This window comes from Ursus americanus, chromosome 5 (genome assembly GCF_024610735.1).
Source record: "Ursus americanus isolate L20-20 chromosome 5, mUrsAme1.1.p, whole genome shotgun sequence".
Lineage (NCBI taxonomy): Eukaryota > Metazoa > Chordata > Mammalia > Carnivora > Ursidae > Ursus > Ursus americanus.
Genome location: NC_142131.1, coordinates 49,875,691 through 49,894,555, shown reverse-complemented (window position 1 = coordinate 49,894,555; position 18,865 = coordinate 49,875,691). Strand labels below are relative to the sequence as shown.

General features: G+C 40.1%; 1 long non-coding RNA gene across 1 annotated transcript; it reads left to right on the top strand.

The window, feature by feature from the left end:
• The first annotated feature begins 38 nt into the window (after positions 1-38).
• On the top strand, positions 39-15,789 carry LOC148110099 (uncharacterized). The gene is made up of 3 exons (XR_015724330.1): positions 39-258; positions 2,035-2,121; positions 15,654-15,789. It is a non-coding gene; the product is annotated as an uncharacterized LOC148110099 (long non-coding RNA).
• Positions 15,790-18,865: the final 3,076 nt, after the last annotated feature.

Here is an 18,865-nt window from a genome sequence, read left to right as displayed (position 1 = left end):
AGCGACGGAGGTAGAAAAGCGCAGGCGCAGGAATTGTTGGTAACTATTTGGAGGAGGGACAAGTCCTTAGGAGACCGAAGACCTGGCAGAGGATGTGCAAGCGCTGTTGTTGAGCGGATACGGCGGGTCTCCTGTCCACAAACTACAGAGCGTCGGTCTCTCTGGATTTACCGTGATTCAGACACAGTGTTACAGAGTTCATGTGTATTATTTAGTCCTTACAACCTAATGAGATGATGACTCTATTGCTCTCCTTTTGTAAGTGAGGCTGTTAAATGTTCATTTAGTAACATTGAATGCAGTGTTGCAGGACGACTCACCTCGCTGTACTAGCTGTTGGGGTTACTATGGTGAATACAAGCTAAATGGTAGCGCTCACCTGGGATTCGTTGGGGTGAGGTTATCAAACACATATAAGAATATGTAAAACTATTATTAATATTCTGAAGTGCTACATAATTCGTTGAAAGAGTGTAATATTCATCTGGGGCAGAAAATCGGGAAAGCCACTGTGAAAAGGTGATAAAAGGGTGAAAAGTTATTTAAAAAATGGAAAAAGAGGAGGGGAAGAGCTTGAATATTTCAGGCAGTGAGAAGTGTGTGCAAGGCCTAGGATTAGGGAAAACGTGGTGTCAGAAAAGGTGTAAATAAGAGTTCTTCAACATTTGCACTATTAACATTTTGATGTAAACAATTCTTGCGGGGCGGGGGGGGGGGGGTTTACGGAGGATGCTGCCTTGTGTGCTGTAGGATGTTTAGCAACATCCCCGACCTCTACCAGCTAAATGCCAGTGGCACATCCCCCCCATCCCCACTGCCACCTTGTGACAACTAAAAATGTCTCTTGGATAAGATCAGAGTTTGGAAATCACTGGTTTAAATGAAGCCAGGATGGTTGGAGAGTTGATGGAGGAGAGCCATGTAGGAGTTGAGGCTGGAGCAACAGGCAAGGACCAGGAATAGAATGTCTTGTGGGATTCTGGTTTTAGTTGTAAAAGACAAAGGAGAACCACCGAAGGTTATGAACTGAAGAGTGGCATAAGTAGATTCTTTCCTTTTGATTGCTCTGGGTTCTGTGTTAAATCACATTCCGAAAGTGCAGGAATCCTCACTCCAAATGCCATGGTATTAACCAATGAGCAGAACTGTCTTCAGAGCTTATAGTATTAAAATTTATACCATGAGCCCTTGCATTATATGCTGGCTCCCAAATCCCATGATCTTTAAGAAACCATGATCAAAAGAAACCAGGCCATTGCTCTGGGACCAGTTTCAAAGGAATAGTAAAATTTCATGGATTAAAAGGTTTTTTTCAACATACACACTATAATGAAGCAAACAAATAAAACCAACCAAACAAAAAACTCCACAGTCGCCTCCAAACAAAAGTAATAATAGTAAAAGGGCATAACAAACTGAAAAACCAAGGAGTATACTCTTGAGATGAATGGACAGCTAATTTCATCAGAAAATTTCTGAAATAGCTCATCAAGTTATTCAATTTACCAACTTTTATAAATCATTTTAGAGTTTACTGATGTAGGTGCCATCTGCACAACTCTTGGGAAAATGACCATGTACCCAGATTTGTTGGAGCCAGCCACATTGCCCCATTTTAGGCCTGTTTTTTTCCAGCATAATTATCAATATTGTCCCTTTTTTGATATCAAAAGTATCCCAGTTTGGCTGATAAATTATGTGGTTATACTCTCTAAGCCATGTTACCTATGAAGCTAAGTTTCTAGTTACCGACAATATGCGGTAATCTATTACTTCATCTACTTAGTGATCTTATGGTTAGAAGAGTTTGGAGTCTCTTGTGTCTTCTCATGTTTCCATTTCTTCCTATCCAAAAGAGATATTGCTCTCAAATTTAAATAAAATATAAGACTATGAGCATAAAATATTACCTGCTTAGGAATGAATTGTTAGATGTAGATGTTACTGAAATTCTGCTTCTATCTGTGAAAACAATGACCTTATTTACTAGATTTCCTTCTTTGCTAACACTTGCCCCACTTGATAATGTTGCAGGGTCGCAGGGTTCTTGTCTCATGGACCTGAAGAATGAATCTCACGGACACAAAGGGGTGAAGTGAAGTGAAAGCTTATTAAGTGAAGGTGAGAACAGAAAAGAAAGAGAAAAAAGCTCTCTAGAGGGTGAGGGGTCCCGAATGGTTTGCCACTGGAGGTTTAGTGGTCCCTTAATATCTTGTCTATAACATCTTTCCACATCTGGGATTTTGTGAGCCTGGTCACGTACCCCTCTGCATGAGCCTAGTCACGTAGCCCCCTACCTGTCTCTCTCTACCTAGCCTCATGTGTCTCTTACTCAATAAGACAAGCAAAAAATTAAGTTACATGATTAAATCTTCCACATTGTTTGACTTTGAAGTATAAACCAAGGTATCCTGCAGAAAACCCTTGGAGAGGGGTGCCTGGGTGGCACAACGGTTAAGTGTCTGCCTTCGGCTCAGGGCGTGATCCTGGCGTTACGGGATCGAGCCCCACATCAGGCTCCTCCGCTATGAACCTGCTTCTTCCTCTCCCACTCCCCCTGCTTGTGTTCCCTCTCTCGCTGGCTGTCTCTATCTCTGTTGAATAAATAAATAAAATCTTTAAAAAAAAAAAAAACCCTTGGAGAATAACAGTCAATTTTGTGGCTAGTCAGGTAGACCTCTTTTGGGGGGGGTTGTTTTTTGTTTTTGTTTTTTTCTTTTGGTGTTGCATCCCCCACTTCAGGATAGTATCCAGAGAGTTATATTAAAGCAAACTGCAGTACTTGGTGAATGTGCTGACCTCTGTTAAATTCACTGAATTGTATTCATTAGGAGTAAAAAGCCTTAGCCAGGTTGAGAGTTGATGGAACATGAGGTGGGCTTGTAACAGTGGCCCACTCGTCCCTGGAACTTAATATGTCAGTTACCAAACTTGTGACCAAAAAAAAAACAACAACAACAACAACAACAAAAACAAAAAAACAAACATTCTAATCATGAGTGGTATCTTCTAATTAGTTTGACAATCATCCTAGAATACATACTAACACTTTTACATACTTCACAAACACACATGGAGAACTTTGTTTTTTTAGGGTAGCAATGAAATTGTGCTTAGATTTTAGAGTTGCCTTCCTTGCCCTCTGTTTTATAGTAAATATGTCATGGGGAATTTTGCCAGAAAGGTCTGGTTTGAACATGGGTAGTTTCCCCTACTCTCAACTATATCCACAAGCACAAAATGAGGTGGGGATTTGGCAGCTCTGTACCTATCATGTCAAGTTCCACGATGAAACCTGATAATTATGGTAAAAACCAGTGTAAATGCCCAAGATCTTTTTTTTACTATCCCTGAATATTAATGATATAACTCCATTTCCCAAATATGACAATTATATTTCCTCCAAATTATCCTTTATCCCTTAGAAAAGAGTTTCCTCCTCAAATTCTGCTTCTGTTATTTCATTTATTTTACTTGGAACAATAAATTACTGTCTTGGGAAGTCAGATTTGCCTGGAACAACACTGGAAGCTTTTAGACAAAATGGGTTTTTAAAAGGCAAAGAAATTTAATCCTAACTTAGCATTTATTCTTGGGATTTTGAATTGAATATTCCAAGTGCCTCATGCTGTTTTTTAAAAAATGCTTTTAAAGATAATTTTTAAAGCAATGCTGTATTTTTATTGTAGAGATCAGACCACCTCTTAAAAAGCAAATGAAACATTTCTAATATTAAGTGAATGGATATTATTATGGTTTGGAATAAGAACTTCAGTGGCAGCCGTGGAAGTTCTGTATCTCAAACAACTTAGAAGGGGAGATAGTGTAAAACATAGCATCAGAGGGCTGGGCTCTGGTGATAGCAGAACCCCTCCTGCCAAAGGTGCAAGTGAAGCGCTTGGGGGAAAAATGTAAGAGCTAACACCAATATATACGTACTGTGTGCCTTGTGCCGCTCTAAGCCCGTCCCACCTTTCTACTCAATTACTTTTCCTGACAGCCTGACAAGGTAGGTACTATATACTTGACATCTGATGAAACCGAGAACAGAGAGGTTAAATAACTTGTCAAACAACATAAGGTAGGAAATACTAGACCTGAGATTTGAACCTAGTCTGACTCCAGAGTCCTTATGCTAAACCACTCGACTGTATTGTGTTACATAACATGAATATAAAAAGGGCAATATTTCTAATGAATATACTAATTTACCTAGCATGTAATTTAAAATTAAAATTAATAAAATTATTAATTTTAAAACTAATTATAGTTAGTTGATAATTGTAAAATTATAGTTAGTTGGTAATTGTATCTACATTCCCAAATGTGTATATATTCAAATTGATAAAAAATATTTTTTGTAATCTTCTCATTGGGCACATGACAAATCACCTCATGTTTACGTTTACCTTCTATTTGTCATGTAATTTAATTCATAATGTATAGTGGTTAAGGGAGCATGTCTGGAGCCAGACTGCCTGGATTTACATCCTCTCCCACTTACTAGCCATGAAGTTAGCAAAGTCTCTGTGCCTTACTTTTCTCCTGGGTAAAGAGCACGATGATAACGGTATTCGTCTTATGTGCTTGCTACAAGGATTGTGTGAGATAGTGCTTGCAAATATCAGTGCCTAAATACTAAGTATTCAGTGAATGTTTGAACTTACGGTCATCGCTGCAACCGTATAGCTGTAGAAGCCGTAGGATTTTGTCAGCAATCCAAATGGACTTTGAAAAACTGCAGTGATTGGGCTTGAACAAACTATCTCTGTCCAAAATCAATTGCATACATTCCCTCTGATGCTTCCCTGTGGGTTCTGTATAATTTTATAACTTGTCTTTTGATCCTATGGAGTGTATTGAAAGTGTGCTTTTGTCGTCTTCTGTCCTATATTTTTCCAGCTGGGCTCATCTGGGTTGTGCATTTTAGTCTCACACATACCTTTGGATGTCAGGTGCTATTGGTTTAATACATGAGAGCAGTTATACTTGAAAATTTTGAACAGTGCTACCCATATTTGATTTTCTTGGTGTGTTTCACGTTATTTCAAACATTAAAGAAAATGTGCTCATCTTTCTGCTTGATCTCCCTTTCTCTCCTCTTCTCATAGCACACAGAATTTGTCAGGACACAGTGCATAAGGTGACTTATGTTGTGGAAAATATGTTTATTTGCAAAGAAAGAAAATGGCAGTGTCCTAGCCACGTAAACCAATTGCCATAAAAATTTAATATAATGCTTCTTAAGATGATGGAGGGATCAAGTTTTATTGTCCTCAATAAGAGAACAGCGTAGAGATGACTGTAAGTTTAATACATGACACTTCCTTTAGGCGATTCATTTTTTATATTTTTCTGTTAGAATTCTTCATGACGCCCTCAGACATTGCAAGCTACCACTGCTTTTCATTACAGTTTAACTCTTTGCTGTTGTAAGGCCTGTTGTATTAAACTGTATTTTGTTACAAGACAGTATTTCCAGCACAAGATATTGCTGGTCTAGGAGCTGTAAGCCAGATAAATTTAAATATAAATTTGAAACATTCTTTGGAGGACACATGCCCAAGCTACAGAATTCTAATTTTTTATTTTTATTTGATATAATATTAATGTCTTGGTAATAACAGTGTCTTGCCAGAATAAGAAATAGGTCACTGGGCATGAGACAGGTGGCTATGTAGGAGAGCATGCTAGCTTGAAGCCCCTGGGCAGCAGCACACCCTTTTCATTATTATTATTACTTTCTTCAATTATTTCTTAAATGTTGGAGAACGCATGTTCTCTAAGCAGAGATGGTTACTATTATGACTGTTAGAGCAGGTTACACTGTCTTAACCATAATGCTCTTTATGTACTTGGATATAAGTTTTTGTTACTAAGACTATTGATAACATCAACTTCAATACTTTTCCTGAGATGAGGATAATTTTATGTTAAAACAGAGGTGTGTGAAATCAGACTTACAGTTTTTATTAAATTCTGCAAGTTTAGGTTTCGAAGTCAAAAACAAACACATTTTTTGCCTTTTGATTGAAATTAATTAGGCAAGATGTTTTTGACTCTTCCCCTGCAGTCTTAAATTTGCAGCATCTAATAAGAATCACAAATCCCCTACTGTCTGAAATAATGAATATTTACTTCTGGAAGAAAATATAAATATTTCTTAATTCTCACTAAGATTTTACTTTTAAAAGGTTGATGTTATTTAAAAGAACAGTTGATTTTGGACTTATAAATACCACTTCTTTCCTGGGCTCTCTAAATCTCTTCCTATTAATGCCAAAATTGACTTCTGTGCTAAATGTTCTAACGTACTCCCCTTCCCACTCACTGGAAATAAAATGCTTCGGCTTCACATTAAAATTTTCAGAGGGCCCTAGGAGATTAGCCTGAATTCACTGAGACATCTCCAACACAACAAAAATAGACTTCACAGACAAATCAGGGCAGCAAGTGCCTCCGAGAGTGACCTCTCATTGAGTGGCTTCACATAATGTAAATTAAAGAGAATTAAAACTGATGGGAACCTTGAGATCATTTGTTTCCCACCACCTGATTTTACAAGGGAGGATTGGAGGCCAAGAGATGTACTATAAGACCTAAATTTCAAGTGCTGTCTTGACATTTCTGACCCTCACAGGGCCCCAAAAGCCTAGCCGTGACTTCGTCTTCTCTTGCCAGATGTGTCCCCTACCCAGCAGGAAAGGCTCCACACCGGCTCATTCCCCCATCAGCCACACCAGCTCCACCCAACATGGTCCCCAGCCTAATTGGTTTTAACTTCCTACAAGCTTCCTACAAGCCAATCATATATCCCCATGGAAATCTGGGGTCACCCCACCCTCCTGCCACTACAGTTTGTCTCCCACAGCCCCTGCTGGTTTACTGTATTCCTGTGTGCAAACCCCACACGCCTCTGTGTGGCTTTCGGTGTCCTCCTCACAAGGGCTGTGAGTAAATGTAATTAAAAAGCTGCTGCCAATCTCATCTGTCCAGTGTCGAGTGTCATACGTTCTGCCAATCCCTCCTTCACTAATAGGGTGAATAGGAGATCAGAACAAGGGATTTGATCAATTTTACTAATATGGTTAGTGTCAGATTCCTCATTGTATCCTTCCTGTGACTTTCAGGTGGTAGGTGATGAATGAAGATGAGATGGTGAATAAATGAATCGTTGTAACCATCTCATCACATCAGATGGTCTATTAGGATAGTGGTCATGTTATATTTAGTGTTCCAATGCTAAGACATTAAATAATGCTGTGTTTGTGATATTTATTTAACAATTATTTATTGAGAATCTACCATGTGCCAGTCACTATAAACGACAAACAGACTCTGCTTCTGCCTCTTGATGTTTTAAGCTTGAAGAAGCCCAATATTCCCATCTCCCTTGCAGACTGGCTGCAAGCTAGCTATCTTCAGTCACCTGCCTGGAGAAACACTCCTGTTCCTCAGGGCTTCCTGCTTGATGAAGTCATTACTGAGTTTCTATCCAGCCAGACTTGCCATTCCTTGTTTGTGAACTAGAAGGTCCAGACCAAGAAAAGGCTCTCCTTTGTAGATCTGCTGCTTGGGAGAACGTTTATAATAACCTGCCAGTGGATGTCAGTGATAATGATGCCTGTAAATGACGAGGCTTGATCTGTCTCCAAGACTCCATAGTCCTGAACATCAGTGCACAGGAGATTTGACACTGAGTGATAACAGATCTTCAGCATGTTTTTATTGTTCTCAGGGCAGGTGTGAGTGGGTCCATGCCAATTGGAATCCACAGAAGCACTGATCTAATCCTTTGGCCATTTATTTTCTGAAATTATTGTGCCATATTCCCAAAGACAACTAACCCCTGTTCTGGTTCTTTATTGCTTTGTAAAAGTAACACCTCGAAACTTTATGGCCTCAAACAATAATAACATTAATTACACAGCTTCAGCTGGGGTACTTGAAGGCTGGGGATGGTGATCGTTGGAGAGCTCGTTCATTTACAGGTCTGACTTCTGATGCTAGTTGCCGATTGGGACCTTTGATGGAGCTCTCAGCCATGATACCTACATGTGGCCTCTCCCTATAACATGGGCCCTTTCAAATTATTAAGGCTGTGTTCTGAGGAAGAGAATCCTGAAAGATAGAGTCAGCCAGGAGCTGTATTACCACCTCTGCACCTTCCTTGGAAATCACACAGTGTCACTTTTAACATATGCAATTGACTAGAAACATATCAGTAAAGCTGGACTATTTCCAAGGAATAGGGCATTAAACTCCAGCTTTTGACAGAAGACTGTCAAAAAGATTTTTTACATTTTAAAACTACCACTTCCCAGTGAGATATAAGGGGAAAAAAGAAGAGCACACATTTTCTTGTGTAATCAGAGACCGATACACATAGTAGCAATGAAGAAGTGAAAGAATTTTAAATATGTATCGGATCCTCACATCTAATAAGGGGTAAAGTGCTACATCCAGACTGAATATGTTGGTTGGTATTTTGTGGTTCTGTAGACATGGTCTTATTATACGCATTTAGCTATGCTTTTCAATTACTAATCAAGCATTCTGCTTCTTACCTGCTGTTATTCCTCAGAAAAAACATGATCTCTAAATCAAGTACTTTATTCATAGAATAAAGCATAGTTATTCAAATAGTTATTGGGGTAACTGTTCTGTAGAGCTCTTTCCCTACCTACAATAATATATGACATTTACTGTTTGCTTATTTTTTCATGATGCAAAAAGGATGACTCCTTTTTTAAAAAAAATTATTTTAAAAAAGTTTTTATTTGAATTTCAGTTAAGCTACAGTGTAATATTAGTTTCAGGTGTACAGTATAGTGATTCAACACTTCCATATATTACCTGGTGCTCATGAGGACAAGTGCGCTCCTTAATCTCCATCACTTACTTCACCTCACCCCCCACCTCCCCTCTGGGAACCATCAATTTATTCTCTATACATAAGAATCTGTTTCTTGGCTTGCCTCTCTCTCTCTCTCTCTTTTTTCCCCTTTGCTCGTTTGTTTTGTTTCTTAAATTCCACATATGAGTGAAATCATATGTTTTTGTTTCTCGAATTTTACATCAGTAGAATGTTTAGGCTGTGCTCATTTTGCCCCCTAGTGGTTTCTTATGTCCTTGTTCCACATTTACCTGTACTTTTCAAATCCTTCGGAATGTAAAAAGGATAAGTATTACTTTGTCCCCCCTGCCACATGCATCTCATGGTACAGATGAGGAAATTAAGACCCGGAAAACTTATGGGACTTGTCTGATGTCACACATCCAGCTCCAACCAGAAGCTGAGTATTGCTGTCCTCTCCCACTAGAAATAAGCCCCAAACGTCAGGACAGTCTTGTTCACTGATGCACGTAAACAGTGGCTGGCAGGCGGTAGGTGCTCAGTAAATATTTTATGAATGAGAAAAATAAATGAATCAATGAATCAAGACTGGAACCAGTATCTATAGATCCCATGCCTCATACTTTTTTACTACATAGTAAAAATAAGTCTTTCACATAGCACTTGATACTTCATTCTATTTTACTCCACAAATATTTCAACTCTGTAAACTATCTCGCCCTTCACTTGTTTTGTCATTAGGTTTATTCCATTATTGTTCATTTATTCATTCAATGTCAGTGAGTTGCAGCTGTATCAGATATCCTGCTACCTATAGGGCTACAAAAAGGTACTTAAAGAACTCTTTTTATTTAAAATTTTTTCTTTTTAATTATAGCAAAATACACCCAACGTCAAACGTATCATAATAACCATCTTTTAGGTTTACAGTTCAGTATTCCCATTGTTGTGCAACCTACCTCCAGCACTTTGTCACTTTGCAAAACTGAAACTCTTTATCCATTCAACTCCCCATTACCCCTTCTTCCAGCCCCAGCTGCCACAATTGTATTTTCTATTTCTATATGCTTGACAACTTCAAATACTTCATATACTTGGAGTCATGCAATATTTGTCTTTCTGTGATTGTCCTATTTCACATAACGTAATGTCCTCAATGTCCCTCAGTGATGTAGCGTGTGTCAGAATTTCCTTTACTCTTGGGGTGCCTGGGTGGCACAGTCAGTTAAGCGTCGACTCTTGGTTTCAGCTTTGGGTCATGATCTTAGGGTCTTGAGATCAAGCCCTGTGTCAGGCTCCATGCTCAGTGTGGATTCTGCTTGAGAGTCCTTCCCTCTCCCTCTGCCCCTCCCCTCCCACATGCACGGGTGCTCTCTCTCTCTCTCTCTCTCTCTCAAGGAAATAAATAAATGAATAAGAATTTCCTTTACTCTTAAGGCTGAACAATATTCCATTGTACGTGTATAGCACATTTTATTTATCCTTTCATCCACTGATGGACGTTTGGCTTGTTTCCACCTTTCAGCTACTGTCAATAATGCTGCTATGAACATGGGTGTGCATGTCTCTGTTCAAGACCCTGATTTCAATAATTTTGGATATATACTGAAAAGTAGAATTACTAGATCATATGGTAATTTTTAATTTTTTTACATTTAACTTTTAAATTTTTTAAAGAAACTACCATTCTACTTTCCACAGCGGATGCATGTTACATTTCCCCCCAAAAGTGCACAAGCATTCCAGGTTCTCCACATCCTGGCCAATACATGTGATTTTTCTGGGGTTTTTTGATGGTAACCATTCCTATTAGTGTGAGGTGATGTCTTGTGGGTTTGATTTGCATTGCCCTAATAAGTAGTGATGTTGAGCATTTTTAATTTGCTTCTTGGCCATCTGTATGTCTTCTCTGGAAAAATGTCTATTTAAGAAGGTGCTATAAAGAGGCATTTTTAGTTCATCAGTTTCATCCTTTGTATACAGAAAAATCTCAGCTGGCAACATAAGAGCCATTTTCCCTACTTTTTCTTTGATACACTATGCCACCACTTATTTAAGGTCTGAATAATAGTGATAAAATAACAAAAGCTTGTGTCCCATTTGCACATGTTACGTCCCAGGCATTGTTCGAAGTACCTTACATATATTAACTTACTTAGTCCTCAAAACATCCCTGGGAGGTGGATTTTATACTACCTGCAGTTTACAGAGGACATTACAGAGGCACAAATAAGTAAGTGACTTGTCCAAAGTCATACAGCAGCTGAGCTCTAGTACCAGGATTTGTACCTGGACAGTTGGCTTCAGAGTCTGTGTGCTTAACATTATTTTTCCTCTCTGACATCCACTAAATCTATTTGATATCACTCTTTTTATATCACCTGCATTTTTTGTGAGATCTTCCTAGATAGCTCTTCTATATAAGTTTATATGACTTTGGATTGCAGATAGTAAAGAACAAAAATGGATTACATCGTAAAAGGAATTCATTGTGCCCAAGGATGGCAAGTTCAGGGTACAGTTAGCTTCAGATATGTTTGAATCGTCCAGTGGCTCAGACAATATTACAACCCCCAGTGATCTCAGCACATGCCCTTAAGTCACATCTCTTTGGCTCTGATTGAACCCCATGCCCATCACTGGTGAATCATGGTGGCAGGGAGTATGAAATGCCCAATTGAGCCATATGCCCACAACTGGAACAAAGGTGGCATAAATACCACCTGCACTCCAGAAACTTGGAGTGGGGGAGGGGTGGTTCCCACAAAGTATTACTAGACATTCATTTACATTGAAGGGGCAGGGAGGCTGTTTTTCTTCCTTTTGGGAACAGAATACACAAGCAAAATTATTGTTCTCAGAAACGTTTTGCTTATAATTGGTTGAGTAATAAAAAACGTTCCTTTAGTGGGCACTACATACCAAACAGTGTCCTAAGTACTTTACATATGTTGATGGGTTAATCCTCACAAGTACTCCGTGAGGCAAATGCTATTATTACCCATTTTACTGATGGGAAAACTGAGCTGCATAAGGGCCTGGGTGTACCTGGAAGAGATTGTGGTAACTTACCCTCAGTGATCCACTTTATAAGGGGTGCATCCACGATTCTCACACAGGCAGGTGGGCTCCAGGGCCTCTTCTCCAATTCCATGATAAGGGAGCTTGCTTGCCATGTATAGAAACCGAAGCTCACAAATTTCAGTACCTGATATTCACTTCAGGAAAGATATCAGGGGAGTGTTCATTTGGCCAACACAGCTTGCACCTAACAATTAGGGCTTACCCTGGCATCTAAAGTTTATAAATATATATATTGTATATGTATATATCTATATATACATATAGAAATATGTAGTCTATTGTACTAAGTTTGTGCTAGACACTGATTATAAAAAAAATTGGGGGTGCCTGGGGTGGCTCAGTCAGTTAAGTGTCCGACTCTTGATCTCAGTTCAGGTTTTGATCTCAGGGTCTTGATCTTAGGGTTGTGGGTTCAAGCCTACGTTGAGCTCCGCATTGAGCATGGAGCCTATTTAAAAAAAAATTTTTTTGACTAATTGTACCTTTTCAGAGTCTAAGGGAATGTGATTGAAAATTAAAAAAAAAAAACGTACTATTAGTCAGAACTAGTTATCATCATAAGCAGTGACTATTTTATTTAGAAGCACTCGAGTAGCATTTAGTTTTGCAGTTCTTTAAGTAAACACAGCTGCTGGGGCGCCTGGGTAGCTCCATAGTTGAGTGTCCGACTTTCATCATGATCTCAGGGTCTTGAGATGGAGCCCCGCATTGGGCTCTGTGCTTAGTGGGGAGTCAGCGGGAGATTCTTTCTCTCCCTCGCCCTCTGCCCCTCCCCCCACTGGTGCATGCTCTAGCTCTCAATCAATAAATAAATCTTTAAAACAAAACAAAACAAAACAAAAAAACATAGCTGCAAAGTCTCTTTCAAAACTTTTTACCTATTAAATGAAAGCAAAAGGAGTTTTTTTAACCAGTTTGCTGAGGCAAGTACTAAGTGTCCTTCCAAGTGTCCACATTTTCTCTTCAGGGCCCTCCTGAAGAACAGTGTCAAAGGTAAAATGCCAAAGATACGTTAAAATCTTAATAATCTTGCAAACAATGATTAAGATAAAAGATTCTGTTTTCCTTTAGAATAGTCATACTGTAATGGAGTGATAAAAAATTGCACAGATTGGCAGTTCTTGTTAATGAATTGGAAGGAGGCTGAGGATCATTCTAGAGCCTGTTTTACCACTAGGTGTGTAATATGGGCCTTGTAGTTTTTCTTGGTCTCACCTTCCTCAGCTGAAAAATGAAAGAACCAAAACTGGAATGGGAATGTGTCAATATATCCACTCATCCAATGACTATTTACTGAATACCTTTTAAGTGCCAGGCACTGTCCCTGATGCCAGGGATGGGTTATGGTGACAAACAAAAATGGATATGATTTTTGTCTTGCAGAGCATTCAGTACCATTGGGGGAGACAAACCTGAGTCAAATAATCACTCATCCAATAGGGAGAAGACACTTAGGACTTTTCAGATCCTAAATTCCATATACACAGAAACATACACGAATAGTTCATAAAACACAAATCGTTAAATGTTTATTTGAGAGATCTGAGGAATGCCTTTTTATTTTTTAGACTCGCTTTTTTTCCAGCCTGTTAGCTATGTATATTGCAAACTACTCCTGATGATTTTCTACCTGTCAATGACATAATGCATTGTCCTGACTCATTATTGTAATAATAGTTACTATGCATATTGAATGCATAACTTCAAATGATATTTCAGTCTTCATTTTCATCTCATTCTTAAACTTTTTTTTTTTAAACAAGAAGAGATTAAACAATAGTAGGGTCTTATTCTAAAGTCTCTGACAGCAGTTGTGATATCAATTTTTTTCTTCATATAAAATTTAGAGGGGGAGAGAGGTATTGCTTATTTCTATAGCTATCATAAAATATCGGTTGGGTTCCCCCTTGTCCTTCAGATTTAAGTTTTATTAATAAAACATGGAACAAGGTGTGGAATGTGATGTCTTTACTGAATCATTAATGACCCAAGGCTAACAGGAGATGGGCTTTGTAACCGCTTACTTGTTTATTACATTCCTTCTTTGGCAGCTGCTCTCTGGAATGCTTCTATAACACAAGTCAGGTTGTCAATTAAATCTTCTGTAGAAGTTTTGGGTTTATCTTGAAAAACTATCCTATAGGATAGTTATCCCAGTAGCCCGTTCATAATATTTTTGTCAGCAGCGACTCTACCTCAGGCTGTAATTTCATGAACAGATATTTGCACAAGTCATTGTTTCCTTAATCACCCTTTCCACCCCACCGGAAGTGGATGTAATTGGTTTAGTACATAGCACTCTTCCCTCTGAGTCTAGCTTATGCATACATGCTCAACTCACATGCATTACACATCTGCACTTGTTTCTTGTGAGGGTAGACAAGAGGCTCTGATCATCTGCAGACATAGGTTTCTTGCTTCTTATCACAATAGCAGTGCTGCTTTGATGTGGAAGAGGTTAGGCAAATGTTTTGGTTGATAATGAACTTGTCCAGATCTTAAGATTTCATCTGGCTTTTTCTGTCAATGGGATCCTTGTCTGCAAATTCTCTTTTGGTACTTCTGAAAAGCTAGTAATATTTGCCTTGTGTCACTCCCAGACTCACTATTATCTAGAGTAGGGAATCACCAAGGCCAGATTCTCATCTTAGATTTTCTTTTTCCTGATGCCTTCCAATAGCAGGTCCATGAGAATATGAAGTTAGCTTTGGTAGTCCATTTTCTGGTGTCCTTTAGAGTTATGCATCTGGAGGTGAGCTTTCTATCCTATATTTTTTTTTCTTAACCGCTAAGGATAGGTAACTGAAAGTGACCAGGCTAATGGTTCATAAAGAGGACATTTCAGCCTATGGCACATTTGTCATTGGGCAACATCAGTAAAGGACTGGAAGAGGGGTAGGGGGTACAGAAGGGATGGGTGGGAGGGTGTGTGTGACTTGAAAACACGAGATGGGTGATGTGATACTGTCTTTCCCAATCCAATACTGCACCCCTCCCACACAAAGGTTGAGAACCAATGCTACACTGTAGCCTTCAAGAGCTAATCCTCCTACACAGAAGTGCCAAAAGGAAGATAAAAGGTCAACTCTACACACCATAATCAAGGACAAGCCCTGAAGTCATGAAGGCCTTATCCTCATGGGTGGGGACCTAGTGGCAACACTAATTTGCAAGAATTTTGATGAACATGGTGTATACAATGGTATCCATACATTCACGTAGACTTTTCAGGCCTTCTTAAGAATGCCTGTAATTAAGACCATATTACACTTAAATCTACTGGAGTAACAGCTCTGCAAGTATTTAATGCATACGTCTGAACCTCCTTGGGGGGGGATATACTATTTTGAAATGTGTATGAACTCAGTAATCTCTAGAAAATGCACAACTGGTACATAGAATTTTACATACAATTTCAGGGGATTTGTGAATTTTGTGAAGTTCATCCATGGACAAAGTTAAGAATGGGATGTTTAGGGGAAAACATGCTAGGTAAGGGCATACAGCTTTCCTGTCTGAGCGTCTGTGCTGTTAGCTGCCTGCACAATGCACATGGCCTTGGGGGTTTGGGGGTGGAAAGCCAGCTTCTCCCCTTTCCTCCTCCATTATAACATGGCATGGTGATCTCATCTTACTTCATCTGGTTGTCACGTTCCTCACCCTTGTCTGAGGGTAGTTATGGTAACTATGGCTATTTTTCTTCCTTCTCCAGAATGGTTCTAAAGACTTCATGTGGCCCTTGCATCAGAACGACTTACTTTGTGCAGAATGGGCTGACAAGCCACAACCTGTGAAGGCAGACAGGGGCAATCCACCGGAAAGAGCCTTTGGAAGGAACTGCAGATTCGTTGTGGGTAAGCTGGCCCAGAGAGAGCAATGAATTACATAAACACAAATGTCTGCATTTTGATGACCCCCCACCCCACCCACGGGCAGGCACTTAGTCACTCTTTCCTCTGTGTCTCCTTAACTCTATTATACCTCGATTATAGCTCCTATCGCTGTGCTAGGATTATTTGTTTATGAGTCTGTCTCTCTTACCAGACTATGAGCAATTCCAAGACAGAGTCCGTGACTTATTTATCTCTGTACCCCAATCCAGTGTCTGGGTTAAGAGTGCAGGCTCTGGAGTCAGACTGTCTGCATTCAAATCCATGCTCTGTATGTATGAATAGGATGACTTGGACAGGCTACGTAATTTAGTTGAGCCTTGGTTTCTCTCTTTCTCTTTTTTTCTTTTCCTTTCCTTTCTTTCCTTTTCTTTCCTTTCTTTCCCTTCCTTCCTTCCATCTTTCCTTCCTTCCTTCCATCCATCCCTTCTTCCCTCTTTCCTTTCTTTCCCTCAATTTCCTTTGCACCTAAAAGTATCACACTAATGATATTTATTGGTTAATTGTGAAGAATAAATGAAATAATGCTTAGTACAGTGAAGTCTCTATAGAAATAACAATAGACATTACTATTAATCTATTACCACCAGTATTGATAGTTGAATATCATTACTTACTAGAGTTCACCTGCCAGGAAGAAGCCTTTTAGGCTTAAACTATTAAAGAGCGCACGTTTCTCCCACTGCTCTCCTTGTCACCTCTGCCCTCTTTGCTCCTGACGCCCCTCCCCTGCAACATAGTAATTGATGTCCTCCTTGCCCCACTTGTTCACCTTGTACTAATCGTCTGACACCTGATACGTTTATTTGATTATTGTCTAGAATGCAAACTCCATGAAGGAGGAGCTTTGGGTATTTTGGGTTCACTGCTGTATCCCTAATGCCTAGAGCAATGCCTGCCTGGCACATGGAATATGCTCAACAGATATTTGTTGAATGAATGAACGAACGAATGAGTGAACGGACTCACGGGCACCACAGCGCCCTTGAAGCATCCTCACCCTCTGCTTTAGGTGAGCCTCGCTTATCATCCCACAATGTCATGCACTTAATGTGTGCATTCCCTCTCTCTGCCAGATCGTCATAGAGCAGCTTTTACCCTCATTGCTCTTTCCTCCATGATTGGGGTGGGGAGGGAAAGATATTTTCCAAAAGTGTTGCAAAAACGGAAATGTTTAGAACTTTGATGTCAAAGCCACACCCTTCAGTGGGGCTGTTGAGGGAAATCGCTGAGCCGTGGGAGCCCCCTCTGAGAAGTGAGAATGGAGACAGCAGGACGAGGGTGGGCGAGCCCTCTGTCGCCTGGTGGGAGTGGCTGTTGTTGAGAAACTTGTTCCTGTCTTGTCTGCTCAGAAACTCTCAGTGACTACTCACTGCTGAGAGATCCGAGTCCCAACTCCTCAGCAGCTCTCCCACTCTTCCTCCACAGGGGCCTTCTGTTCTGGCCAAACCGGATCATGCCCTGTTCTTTCCCAGCCCCATACTCCTGCTTGCGCACATGCTTGCACGCACACACACACACACCCACACACACCCACGCATGCACGTACTCCTTCCACTGGTTCTTTTCCTTCCGCACAGTACCTTTTTTTCTAGATTCTACAGTCCTTCGAGGTGCAATTACAGTGCTGTCTAGCCAGGATATTTCCTCTAATTTCTCTCCCATTCTTCCACCTTACACTCTGGAGACAGCCAGCTGAGTTCTTCCTCAGATTCCTTCAAGAATTTTTACCTGTCATTTGGGGGTGCTTGCCAGCCTTTTCCCACACAGAGCTATCTCCAGACTTGTCTGCTAAATTTTCTTGTGGGCAGGGACTCTTTTCTTCCTGTTTTCTGCATGAACCAGGTATTCAGTGAACTTTTCTGAGTAAGGCTCTGGTGTATAGCTGAATATAGCCATTTTCCTAGCAGTTAGAAAAAAAAAAAATCCTTAGGGCCTGTCTGATGATAACATTTTATTTATTTATTTTTAAAGGTTTTATTTATTTGAGACAGGGAGAGAGAGCACAAGCCAGGGTGGGCAGAGGGAGAGGAAGAAGCAGGCTTCCCACTGAGCAGGGAGCCTGAGGCTGGGTTCGATCCTAGGACCTCGAAATCATGACCTGAGCTGGAGGCAGACGCTTCACCGACTGAGCCACTCAGGCACTCCGATAACATTTTAAATATAAAGTGTTATTTTCATATGGTCAGTACAGGTGAATTTTTTCACCATCTGTTCTGTAAAAGGCAAAGCAATAACTAATGTACACATAGAGCTGGGCTTGTATTTCTTGAGACCCCGGGCGGAAGTGGTCACCTTCTCACCAGGCTTGGCGGGACACAGCAGGGTGGTAGACTGAGGGGGTAACCTCATTGCTAACTTTGTTTCTGGGCTGGAGACTTAGCAAGTGGAAAGAAACAAGCAATTGACACTGGGATTCACTCTGAGATGGTAGGAAAGTCAGCAGGGTCACTCAGGGCAATCTGCAGTTTCTCAGTGCCACAGGTCCCTGCGAGAGTCTGTGGTAACACTGCCCCCTTCTGTTCCTCTGCATTGTTAGTACCGGCGTCTTCTGCAGGCTGGTTTTAGGATCCTGATGTGAATTTTCAATTTCCGAGAAATGCTTGCTTCAGGCAGAAAGGAGAGGAACTCATAGATTCAACGTGAGCCATGATTTTATTCTATCAAGGTTTCTCTTTTGATAGTTCACTTGACCACTAAATTTTGTTGGAAAGTCTTAGTTCAGCTGCATTATAATTGGATGTTATATTTCAGGGGAATGAATGAAGTCAAGAATCATAAGAAAATTAATCCACTCCTTTATTTATTTGTACTCTAAGGGCTTCCTTAATCTTTTCTAATCTTAACCTTATAACTTCCCTATTTCTTCCCATGGAAGTTAGAGCGTCACCACTGGTCGATGTAGGTCGCCACTTTCACTTTGTCTCTCAGACAAAAAGCAGTTAAAGGGCCATGAATGCTGGTTCCTTACAGACTGAAGGCCAACGCCACTTGCTCTGTGAAGCACTGCACGTGAAATGACTTGACACAGAAC